The 13,264-nt window shown below is 41.2% G+C and overlaps 1 protein-coding gene across 26 annotated transcripts in view; it reads left to right on the top strand.

Moving 5' to 3' along the window:
• Positions 1-13,264, top strand: part of LOC118519108 (polyunsaturated fatty acid (12S)/(13S)-lipoxygenase, epidermal-type-like) — a 156,209-nt gene that overhangs the window by 79,529 nt on the left and 63,416 nt on the right. Inside the window, exon 6 of one of the 26 annotated variants that reach the window (XR_013445961.1) lies at positions 3,201-3,851. The exons of 24 other annotated variants lie outside the window; for them this stretch is intronic. The gene's annotated coding sequence lies outside the window, so the exon portion shown is untranslated. Of the gene's footprint in view, positions 1-3,200; positions 3,852-7,024; positions 7,183-13,264 lie in introns of those variants that run through there. One more of the 26 variants, XM_078067815.1, reaches the window with a different exon arrangement.

Here is a 13,264-nt window from a genome sequence, read left to right as displayed (position 1 = left end):
ACTTGACTCTGTAAATACAAATACACAGAGAAATACAATTGATGACTTCTAATTCAGAAGAGAGGGGAAAGGATAATATAGAAACATTGCCAGTTAAATAGAAAACAGAATAAAAAGCAAATAAAAGGTGGAAAAACATTATGCTCATAATAAGATGGAGAAGTAAGTCCAAATATATCAATATTTCCAATACATATAAAATTACCTGCAAAAAGTTAGAGATGATGTTATATTGGATTATAAAAGTAAAATCTATGTGTATATTTAGAAGAGATATCTGGAACAAAACCACGCTGGAGCACTGAAAAAAAAAAAAAAGGATGGCAAAAGATAAGCCCTGTAGGGGCGCCTGGGTGGCTCATTCGTTAAGCGTCAGGTCATGATCTCGGGGTCCTGGGATCGAGCCTCGGGGTCCTGGGATCGAGCCCCGCATCGGGCTCCCTGCTCAGCAGGAAGCCTGCTTCTCCCTCCCCCACTCCCCCTGCTTGTGTTCCCTCTCTCAATGTGTCTCTCTCTGTCAAAAAAAAAAAAAAAAAAAATGCCCCATAAATACTAACCAAAAAATATCTGTTATAACCCTTTTAATATCATGCAAAGTAGAAGGCAAGAAAGCACTAACAAGGATAAAGAGAGACACTGTGTAATGCCAAAAGGAACAATCACCAAAATAATAGAGCAATTATAAACTTGTATAGGCTCAACACTCGAAATATATAAGGCAAAAGTTAATAAAATTGGAAGGATAAATGGATAAATGCTTAATCTCTGTGGGAGAATTTAGGCATACCTCTTGTGTGAGAATCTGGTAGGTTAAAGCCAACTTAAAAAATAAAAAAAGCAACCTTATTGTAACAATAGCTAGCCCTCCAAGGTCCTGGAGACCTTGCTTTTAACATGCACACATTCCTTAGAGACTTATGCTATCCCTAACCCCCAACTAAAAACCTGGGTCAGCTCTTTCTGCCTACAGGTCCTGTCCCTGTGCTTTAATAAAAATGCCTTTTTGCACTGAAAAAAAAAACAAACAAACATAGGAGTTGATTTCTCTTTAACATGGAAAAAATATATAAATACAAAGCCAACATCTTTCTTACTGGGGGAAAAATAGAGGCATTCCTACTAGTCAGAGAAAAGGCAGAATTGTTCCCTATCTCCATTATAATTTAACAGTGTGTTGGAGAGATTAGCCAGCATGGCAGGTGGGGAGAAGTGGCAGCGAAATTTAAAGATAGGAAGAAGTAAATTTATCTTTATTTGCAGATTATATCATATATATCTGGAATATCCAGAAAAAGTAAATGGAAAACTACTAAACACAAAATGGAAATTTAGTAAAATAGCCAAATACATTATTAAACACAGAAATCAAAAGCCTTCCTATAGAAAGCAACAACTAGTAGGAAAAAACAATGAGAGACCACATTTACAATACCAATAAAGTAAAATTACTAGGTATAATCTTAACAAGAAATGTACAAAACCAACATGAGAAAATTATAAAATACTCTCCAAAGACAAAAGTCAGGCTTGACCAAGTGGAAAGACATGTCATGTTTATGAACAGAAAGATTCAACACCCTGTTGATTACCCCTAAGTTAATTTTTTTTTTTTGAGATTTTATTTACTTATTTCACAGAGAGAGAGACAGAGAGGGAACACAAGCAGGGGGAGTGGGAGAGGGAGAAGCAGGCTTCCCGCGGAGCAGGGAACCCGATGCAGGGCTCGATCCCAGGACCCTGGGACCATGACCTGAGCCGAAGGCAGACGCCTAACGACAGAGCCACCCAGGTGCCCCACCCCTAAGTTAATTTTAAAAGATAGTGCAGTCCTAATAAATGTACAGCTAATCTCTTCTACACCTAAAAAACTGATAATAACCTTTTGTGGGGGGAGAATAAAGTAGCAAAAATACCAGGAAATCTCTGAGAAATAAGGGCAATGGGGCCATAATCAGAGCCAGTCAAATACTAAATACCTTGTAAAGTCTCCATCATCAAAATTGTGGTGTTGGTGCACAAGTAAATAGTCAGATCAATGAGACATTGTACAAATATAGAAATTGATATAAGAGCATAAGACAAATTATATATATTAAATATTTCATCTATACTTGTTGTGGAAAAGGACTTTTAAATAAGTGATGTTGAGACGATTGGATAGCCACATGGAGAAAGGTAAAATTGGAACCATTCTTCAAACCATAAAGTAGGGAAACTTCGAAATGAGTCAAGTAACTAAATGTAAAAAAACAATAACAAACAAATAAATAATCCCCCTCCCCCATAAGAGGTAATAGAAAGTGTGGGTGAATTCTTGCAGAATCTGGCAGTGGGAAAACTTTTGTAACCATGACCAAAATTCCAGCAGCCATAAAGAAAGAAGATGAACTTGACTCTGTAAATACAAAACAAATAAACAAACCTTCTGCACAGCAAAACCCCACAAATGAAGTAAAAAGACAAATGGTAAACTAGGAAATAATTCGCAACTTGTACCACAAAAGGCTATTATCTTTAATATATACTGAACTTACAAAATTTGAGAAGAAACAGACCAGTAACCCCATAGGAAAAAAAATGAGTGAAATATCTATATAGTTTATAGAAAAAGAAATTTAAATGGCCCTTATACATATGAAAAGATTTCCATCTTGCTCGTAGTAAGGGAAATGCAAATTAGAATCATACCAAAGTGTCATTTCTCTCCTCTCAGATTTGCAAAGATCCAAAAGCTTGGCAACTCCCTGTTGGCAAGGCCGTAGGGAAACAAACACTCCTGCACGTTGGTGTGAATGCAAAATGGGAATTGGGCAATCTGTAGCAAAATCATGCATGAATTTGCCTTTTTTTTTTTTTTTAAAGATTTTATTTATTTACTTGAGAGAGAGAATGAGAGAGAGAGAGAGAGCACATGAAAGGAGGGAGGGTCAGAGGGAGAAGCAGACTCCCTGCTGAGCAGGGAGCCCGATGCGGGACTCGATCCTGGCACTCCAGGATCATGACCTGAGCCGAAGGCAGTCGCTTAACCAACTGAGCCACCCAGGCGCCCGAATTTGCCTTTTGAAACAGAAATCCCACTTGTAGGAATCTATCCCCAAAGTATGTGGACAAAAAGGAGAAATGATGTAAGTATAAAACTCTTAATTGTAGCACTTTGTAATAGCAAAAGACTCACAGGAAACCCAGATACTCTTCAACAGGGGGCTGGCTTATGGATATGGAAATGCCAAAAGTAAAAAGAGAAAAATACAACATTAGACATTAACAACAACAAAGAGGCTGATCTAGCCTGAAGACCCACCAGGAAGGTAACATAATTCTAAATTTCCTTTGTACCTAATAACATAGTCTGAGAATAGGTAATGCAAAAATTGGCATAACTGTAATGAAAAATAGACATCCTCAGTTTTAGAAAGAAATTATATCACACCTATCTCAGTAACTGATGCAATGAGTAGACAGAAAATCAGTGAGGTCATAGAAAATCTGAATAACATAATTAACCAGTTTGACCTAAAACACGTGATATATATTCAAGTACATATGGAACATTTCCAGTAATTGAATAAATAGGGGCATAAAGTAAACCACAATAAATTTCAAAGGATTTTAAGTCATGCAGAGTAACTTTTCTGACCACAATCGTATTGTTTAGAATCAAATAATATAAAGATAATTAGAAAATCTCAACTATCAGTGAGATCATATGATACATGTCTTTCTCTGATTGACTTATTTTGCTCAGCATAATACCGAATTCTTTTTTCTTTTTTTAAGATTTTATTTATTCATTTGAGACACAGAGATACAGAGAGAGAGAGAGCACAAGCAGGGAGAGAGGCAGAGGGAGAGGGAGAAGCAGACTCCCCGCTGAGCAGGGAGCCCGATGCGGGGCTCCATCCCAGGACCCTGGGATCATGACCTGAGCCGAAGGCAGACGCTTAACCATCTGAGCCACCCAGGTGCCCCCCATAATACTGAATTCTTAATCTCAGGAAACAAACTGAGGGTTGCTGGAGTGGTGGGGGGTGGGAGGGATGGGGTGGCTGGGTGATGGACATTGGGGAGGGTATGTGCTATGGTGAGTCCTGTGAATTGTGTAAGACTGTTGAATCAGAGACCTGTACCTCTGAAACAAATAATACATTATATGTTAAAAGAAAAAAAGAAGAAGATAGCAGGAAGGGAAAAATGAAGGGGGGGGAATCGGAGGGGGAGATGAACCATGAGGGACTATGGACTGAGAAACAAACTGAGGGTTCTAGAGGGGAGGGGGGTGGGAGGATGGGTTAGCCTGGTGATGGGTATTAAAGAGGGCACGTACTGCATGGAGCACTGGGTGTTATATGCAAACAATGAATCATGGAACACTACATCAAAAACTAATGATGTAATGTATGGTGATTAACATAACATAATAAAAAAAAAATCTCAAATATAGGGAAATGAAGCAGTATGTTTAAAAAAAAAAAAAAGAACCAACAAAAAACCATGGGTCTACAAAGAAATAATACTGAAAATTAAAAAAGTATTTTAACTAAATATTAATGAAAATATATGTCAAAACATGCAGTTAGAACTATGTTTAAAGGAAGATTTAAAACATTAAATGAAGGGCGCCTGGGTGGCTCAGTTGGTTAAGCATCGGCCTTCGGCTCAGGTCATGATCCTGGAGTCCCAGGATCAAGTCCCACATTGGGCTCCCAGCTCAGCAGGGAGTCTGCTTCTCCCTCTGACCCTCCCCCCTCATGTGCTCTCTCTCTCACATAAATAAATAAAATCTTTAAGAAAAAAAATTAAATGAAAATAGAAAAGGTCCAGGCTCAGTAGCAACCATTTGCGTATCATCTCATGAAGTCAGAAAAATAATACCAAATAAACTCAAAGAAAGTGGAAAAGAGCAAATAGTAATGAGCAGAAATTAATAAAATAGAAACAAACTCAGGGAATATTTAAAAAGCAAAAGTTTGTGATTTTAAAATACTGCTAACATTTATAACAGCCAGGCAAAACTCATATAGCAATGAAAGTAAACAAATTATTGCTAAATGCAGCATAGATGAATCTCACAAACAAATGTTGAGCAAAAAGAAAAGCCAGAGCAAAAGACTATATACTGTGTGATTCCATTAATACAAGACTATCTGTGGTATTAAAAGTAAAACTAACAGCTAGCTTTGAGGAGGTAGGAAAGAGATGCAATTGGAGAAGATACCAGGAGGGGACTTTGGGGATGCTGGACGTTTCTGTTTCTTGAATAAATACTAGTTCCATGGGGCTGTTCATCCCGGGATAATTCACTGACCGGTACACTTGTGAGCTGTGTGCTTTTCGGCAGCTTACACAGCAGTCAGACTTGACCAAGAAGAGCCAGGAGTCATCAGAACATAGTTGCTTGACAAGGCCAGCCCCCCCCCCCCCCAAAAAAAGGAACAAGAACAAAGAACAAACGTCTCTCTCCTTGACTCTCTCTGGCTGCCTGGAACATGAACAAGACGCCTGGAGATTCAGAAGCCATTTGCCGTCATGAAGATGAAAGCCACAAAGGCGGGCAGCCATGGACAGCCTACTACCCACACCTCCTGTAAGAAAAATAAGCCACCTGCCTCCTGGGTCCTCTCTTACTGGAAGCTGACGGCCACCGCAGCGAATGGTTTAAGGATTCCATTTTGTAAAAGTAGAAAAAGAAGTACAATTTCACCACTAAAGAGAGTAGGAGGAGGCAGACACCAGAAATTAATCCTATAGGAAATGGAGAAACAAGAATACATAGAAAACATTTAAAACCAATAAAACAAGCAAATCTCAAGCTGTATTTTTGTACAACATGGGAGAGCAAAACTACACTGCATTAGGAAGGGATACAGTAAACACTACTTATACGGCATAGGTTGTTTTTTTAAAAAAACACCGTGAGAACCCGCCGCGGGGATGAACAGAGGGAGAGCCCTCGGAATCCCTAATTTATAGAACCTGCGGTATGAACCTCCTCGGCACCTGACGCGTAGGGCTCGCGCTGCAACATTTTATCCTTTCCGTTAAAAGCGCCAACTGTCCTTTTTTTAAGGAACTGGGTTATTGCTTTGATCCCAGCCAATCCATAAAGTAGGAAAGGGGCCCACCTGGTCTGCAGGTGAGGCCCCGGGACCACACATTTTAACTCCCGGGTTTGTCGCCCGCGGTTGAAACAGGGAGCCCCCTGGGGGCCAGCGACGGAACAACAGGGAGGACGAGGAGGCCGCGCGGTGGGCTCCAGCCTAGGGCCAAAGAGAAGGCCTGGCGCTGGAACCCTCGGCCCGCCCTCCTCCCGCTCCGGGGCCTCCGTGTCGCCCAGCTGCAGTGGACAGGGCTCCGGGGGCATGCGCCCTGGAGTTGTGCAGGGCACCGAAGGAGTAAGTGAAGAGCTGTCCGCTGGAGGAAATCCCACCAGGATTCCTGCGGGGGCTTTGAGCCTGGTGTCACGGGGGGCAAGATGCTGGATGGGAAGTTAGGGGTGTGTGGTCCGCGTGGGGTCCCCACGAGCAGGTGTGCAAACAACAGCCGGCCCCTGTGGGCAGATCCCTCAGTAAGGGGAGGTGGTTGTAGCGGACTCTCCCCCGGGGTTAGGGTGGGATGTTCGGGTACTGGACTGAGTAACCTCAAAATGTGCCATGGGGGAGTTTAGGGTGCTTGCCCAGAAGCCTCGGGGAAGACAAGAGGGGGGATTAGAGGGAGAGAGAGAATGTCGAAGGAGAGGTGTCCCTTGTCTCATGAGCTGGTCCCCTCCTTCCCAAGCCCCACTCCTCTGTCTCACCTCCCTCACTGGAGGTGTGCCCTAAGAGCGCTGGGCCCACCCACACTCAGTCCCCCATTTGCACCTCAGTGGCCCCCTTTCCAGTAGTCTGCTTACTTCCTTCTGGGACGTGTCCGCCGGTACCCCAACTTCAACAGTGTCCTTCTGTCGTGCACACACCCACAACCTCTGACTGCCCGTTTAACCTCCCTGGTTCCCTCTTTTTCTCCTGAAACTCGGTCCGTCTCCCAGGTTTTCCAGCTCTGCCTCACAAAGCCTCTCCAGAAGAACTTCTAAGCGACCAGTGCAGACATCGTCAGAGGGTATCTTTATATTACCCATCTGAGAGGGCAAGGTCTGAGCTCCAACGCCACCTCCTGCTTCCTGACACAGTGACCCGGGCTTAAAAGGTTGGCGGCATCAATAGGTGGATTTTGATGGGTCATACATGTCTGTTTCTACCTTACTAACTGTATTATGTCAACCTCATTTAAATTGCCTCAGATATTTGTGGGCATAGATACACCAAATATTTAAGATGTTTTAAGGATTCAGGCTTTTCCTCTCCTGGCCTTTGCCATCCCACAGCCCTTACCCCAGACCGGGCCTTCATTTCCTTACATTGAGATGACAGCCATAATTTTCAGATTGGTCCTTCGATCTCTACGTTTTAAGATTCATCTTTTTAACACATTGTTTTGCTCATGTCCTTATTCAAGCTTTCATTTTTCCTCTCACATGGCCCTTGATCTTGTTATATTTGATTGTATGTCATGCATTTCTTAACCTTTTAAACAATATGGGACTGGTGGAGACAAGGGCAGAGTCTACAATATCCCTGTTTTGGTCGTATGATTGGAGACGGGTGCATGGTGCAAGGGTTTCAGGAGAGCTGGTCTAGCTGCTACGGGAGAACCACTCAGGGATCCAAGCTACTGACCCATGCATTCTATCCTCCTTCCACCCCCATGGCACGTTACCTGGCCCGGGTTGGCAGAAGCCCCCTGACCAGCACATACGAAGATGCACATGGAGGCAAAATGGCAGAGCTGGGACACTCTAAGGAGACGGGGACACTGGGTAAAATCAGAAGAGTTTGAGGCCAAGAGACCAGAGCCCAGACAGCAAAAGGGATGCTCAGGCCAGAAACGTGGATATACAGAGAAGGAATAAACTGTGGTCCATGCCGAGAATGGAGAATCATTCAGGGCTAAGAAGAGAGCTATCAGGCCATGAAAAAACATGTGGGAACCTTAAATGCACCTCATTAAGTAAAAGAAGCCCGTGTGAAAGGGCTCGATACTGAATTATTTCAACTGTATAATTGTTATGGACTGAATGTTTGCGTTCCCTCACAGTTCCTATGTTGAAATCCTAACCCTCAATATGATGGTATTAGGAGGTGGGGTATTTGAGATGTAATTAGGTCATGAAGGTGGAGCCCTCTTTTTTTTTTTTTTTTTTCACTTTAATTTTCTTTTATTCTTTTTTTTAATTTAAATTTTTTATTGTTATGTTAATCCCCATACATTACATCATTAGTTTTAGATATAGTGTTCCATGATTCATTGTTTGTGCATAACACCCAGTGCTCCATGCAGAACGTGCCCTCCTCAATACCCATCACCAGGCTAACCCATCCTCCCAACCCCCTCCCCTCTAGAACCCTCAGTTTGTTTTTCAGAGTCCATTGTCTCTCATGGTTCTTCTCCCCCTCCGATTTCCCCCCCTTCATTCTTCCCCTCCTGCTACATTCTTCTTCTTCTTTTTTTCTTTCTTAACATATATTGCATTATTTGTTTCAGAGGTACAGATCTGAGATTCAACAGTCTTGCACAATTCACAGCGCTTACCAGAACACATACCCTCCCCAGTGTCCATCACCCAGTCACCCCATCCCTCCCACCCCAACCCCCACTCCAGCAACCCTCAGTTTGTTTCCTGAGATTAAGAATTCCTCATATCAGTGAGGTCATATGATACATGTCTTTCTCTGTTTGACTTATTTCGCTCAGCATAATACCCTCCAGTTCCATCCACGTCGTTGCAAATGGCAAGATCTCATTCCTTTTGATGGCTGCATAATATTCCATTGTATATATATACCACATCTTCTTGATCCATTCATCTGTTGATGGACATCTTGGCTCTTTCCACAGTTTGGCTATTGTGGACATTGCTGCTATAAACATCGGGGTGCATGTAGCCTTTCGGGTCCCTACTTTTGTATCTTTGGGGTAAATACCCAGTAGTGCAATTGCTGGATCATATGGTAGCTCTATTTTCAACTTTTTGAGGAACCTCCATACTGTTTTCCAGAGGGGCTGCACCAGCTTGCATTCCCACCAACAGTGTAGGAGGGTTCCCCTTTCTCCGCATCCCTGCCAACATCTGTCATTTCCTGACTTGTTAATTTTAGCCATTCTGACTGGTGTGAGGTGGTATCTCATTGAGGTTTTGATTTGGATTTCCCTGATGCCGAGCGATATTGAACACTTTTTCATGTGTCTGTTGGCCATTTGGATGTCTTCTTTGGAAAAATGTCTGTTCATGTCTTCTGCCCATTTCTTGATTGGATTCTTTGTTCTTTTGGTGTTGAGTTTGATGAGTTCTTTATAGATTTTGGATACTAGCCCTTTATCTGATATGTCGTTTGCAAATATCTTCTCCCATTCTGTCAGTTGTCTTTTGGTTTTGTTGACTGTTTCCTTTGCTTTGCAAAAGCTTTTTATCTTGATGAAGTCCCAATAGTTCATTTTTGCCCTTGCTTCCCTTGCCTTTGGCGATGTTTCTAGGAAGAAGTTGCTGCGGCTGAGGTCGAAGAGGTTGCTGCCTGTGTTCTCCTTTAGGATTTTGATGGACTCCTGTCTCACATTGAGGTCTTTCAACCATTTGGAGTCTATTTTTGTGTGTGGTGTAAGGAAATGGTCCAGTTTCATTCTTCTGCATGTGGCTGTCCAATTTTCCCAACACCATTTGTTGAAGAGACTGTCTTTTTTCCATTGGACATTCTTTCCTGCTTTGTCAAAGATTAACTGACCATATAGTTGAGGGTCCATTTCTGGGCTCTCTATTCTGTTCCATTGATCTATGTGTCTGTTTTTGTGCCAGTACCATACTGTCTTGATGATGACAGCTTTGTAGTAGAGCTGGAAGTCTGGAATTGTGATGCCGCCAGCCTTGCTTTTCTTTTTCAACATTCCTCTGGCTATGCGGGGTCTTTTCTGGTTCCATACAAATTTTAGGATTATTTGCTCCATTTCTTTGAAGAAAGTGGATGGTATTTTGATGGGGATTGCATTGAATGTGTAGATTGCTCTAGGTAGCATTGACATCTTCACAATATTTGTTCTTCCAATCCATGAACATGGAACGTTTTTCCATTTCTTTGTGTCTTCCTCAATTTCTTTCATGAGTATTTTATAGTTTTCTGAGTACAGATCCTTTGCCTCTTTGGTTAGATTTATTCCTAGGTATCTTATGGTTTTGGGTGCAATTGTAAATGGGATCGACTCCTTAATTTCTCTTTCTTCTGACTTGTTGTTGGTGTATAGGAATGCCACTGACTTCTGTGCATTGATTTTATATCCTGCCACTTTACTGAATTCCTGTATGAGTTCTAGCAGTTTTGGGGTGGAGTCTTTGGGATTTTCCACATAAAGTATCATATCATCTGCAAAGAGTGAGAGTTTGACTTCTTCTTTGCCAATTTGGGTGCCTTTGATTTCTTTTTGTTGTCTGATTGCTGTGGCTAGGACTTCCAATACTATGTTGAATGGAGCCCTCTTGAATGGGATTGTGCCCTGATAAAAGAGACCCCAGAACTCTAGCTGCAGTGGGAGGACACCCTGAGAAGACCACCCATCTATGAAGCAGTTGCTTCCCAAACAGAGAATCTGCCAGTGCCTTAATCTTGGACTTTCCAGCCTCCAGAACTGTGAGAAATAAATAGTTGTTGTTTAAGCTACCTAGTCAATGGTATTTTCGTTATAGCAGCCCCAACTGACTGAGACAATGATGTTCTGAAAAAGGCAAAATTATGGGGTTGGGAGGAAGGAATAGATGGAGCACAGAGGATTTTTACGGCAATGAAACTATTCTGTATGACACTAGAATGGGGGATACATGTTATTATACATTTATCAAAGCCCATAAAGTGTACAAAACCAAGAGTGAACCCTAATGTAAACTATAGGCTTTGGGTGATAATGATGTGTCAGTGAAGGTTTATTGATTGCAACAAACGTACCACTTTGGTGTGGGGATGTTGATGGTGGGGGAGGCAGCGTGGGAGTAGGGGGAATTGGGGAATTCTCTGCATTTTCTGCTCAGTTTTGCTGCAAACCTAAAATTTCTTTTAAAAATAGTCCATTGTGGAGCACCTGGGTGGCACAGCCAGTTAGGCATCTGACTCTTGATTTCAGCTCAGGTCATGATCTCAGGGTCATGAGATCGAGCCCCGCGTCGGGCTCTGCACTGGGCGTGGAGCCTGCTTGAGATTCTCGCTCTCCCTCTCCCTACCCCCGCTCTCTCCCTCTAAAAAAATAAAATGAAATAAAGTCTATTAAAATATGTACATAGGGACGTCTGGGTGGCTCAGTCGGTTGGGCATCTGCTTTTGGTTCAGGTCATGATCCCAGTGTCCTGGGATCGAGTCCCACATTAGGCTCCTTGCTCGGCGGGGACCCTGCTTCTCCCTCTGCATGCTGCTCCCCCTGCTTATGCTCTCTCTCTCTGTCTCTGACAAATAAATAAATAAAACCTTTAAAAAACAAAATAAAATATGTACATAAAGATTTAATATTCTAATTATTTTAAGTGTACAATTGAGTGACATTAGGAAGACATGATGGTGTGTAATCATCACTTCTACTTTCAGAACGTTTTCATCATCCAAACAGAAACTTTATTCCCATTAAGCAATAACTCCCCATTTCCCCTTCCCCCAGCCCATGGTAACCTCTATTGACTTTATGAATTTGCCTATTCCAGGCACAACATAGAAGTAGACCCATACAATATTTGTCCTTTTTCATCTAGTTTATTTCACTTAGCATAATGTTTTCAAGGTTCATTCATGTTGTAGCATGTATTGGAACTTCCTTTTATGGCTGAATACTATTCCATCGTGTATATATACCACATTTTTTGATCCATTTATCTGTGTATGGACACTTAGGTTGTTTCCATCTTTGGGCCATCATGAACAATTCTGTCATGAAAATTGGTGTACAAGTATCTGTTTGAGTCCATGATTTTGATTCTTTTGAGTATATACGTCGGAGTGGAATTGCTGGATCATATGGTAATTCTATGTACAACTTTTTGAAGAATTGCCAAACTATTTTCCACAGCAGCTGTGCCATTTTACATTCCCACCAGAATGCACAAGGTTTCAATTTCTCCACATTCTCAACACTTATCACTTTCTGTTATTTTAAAATTGTGACCATCCTAGTGGGTGTTAACGTAGTGATCTTATTGTGGCTTTGACTTTAATTTCCATAATGATTAATGATGCGGAATATGTTTTCACATGCTTGTTGGCTATGTGTGTCTTCTTTGGGAAAATGTCTATTCCAGTCATTTGCCAGTTTTTTAGTTGAGTTATATTACTGAGTTGTAGGAGTACTTTGTATATTCTGAATATTAATCTCTTGTCATATATATGATTTGCAAATATTTACTCCCATTACATGGGGTGTCTTTTCACTCTTGATAGTGGCCTTTGGTGCACAAAAGTTTTTTATTTGATGTAATCTATTTTATCTAATTTTTCTTTTATGCCCTGCACATTTAATGTCATATATTTTTTTAAACCATTTCCAAATCTAAGGTCATGCAGATTTTCCCTTAGGTTTTCGTCTAAGAATTTTGTAGCTTTAGATATTAAATTTAGGTCTATGATCCATTTAGAGTTAATTTTTGTATATGTGTAATGTAAGGTTCCAACTTCATTCTTTTGCATGTGGACATCCAGTTTTCCTAGACAGGACCATTTGCTGAAAAGATTTTAATCCCCACCCCTCCTGAGACTGAATGGTCTTGGCACCCTTGTTGAAAATCAGTTAACTCTATGTGGAGATTTATTTCTGTGCTCTCTATTGTATTCCATTTGTCTGTATGTCTATCTTCATGCCAGTAACACACTGTTTTGATTACTGTAGGTTTATGATAAGTTTTTAAATAGGGAAGTGTTCAAATTTGTTGTTTTTCAAGACTTTTCTTATTCAGGATCCCTTAAAATTCCATATGAATTTTAGGATGGGTTTTTCCATTTCTGCAAAAAAGTGTTATTGGGATTTCGATAGGAATTGCATTGAAAACTGCAGAATGGTTTAGGTAGTATTGTCATCTTTAAAATATTAAGCCTTCCTATATATCTGCAAATGGTGGAAGTTTTCCTTCTACCTTGCTGATTTGGATGATTTTATTTCTTTTTCTTATCTGATTGCTGTGGCTAGGACTTCTAGTATGATGTTAAATAACAGT

Source organism: Halichoerus grypus, chromosome 2 (genome assembly GCF_964656455.1).
Source record: "Halichoerus grypus chromosome 2, mHalGry1.hap1.1, whole genome shotgun sequence".
Taxonomy (NCBI): domain Eukaryota; kingdom Metazoa; phylum Chordata; class Mammalia; order Carnivora; family Phocidae; genus Halichoerus; species Halichoerus grypus.
Note: the sequence above shows the minus strand (reverse complement) of the source record. Positions and strands in the feature narration are given on the sequence as shown.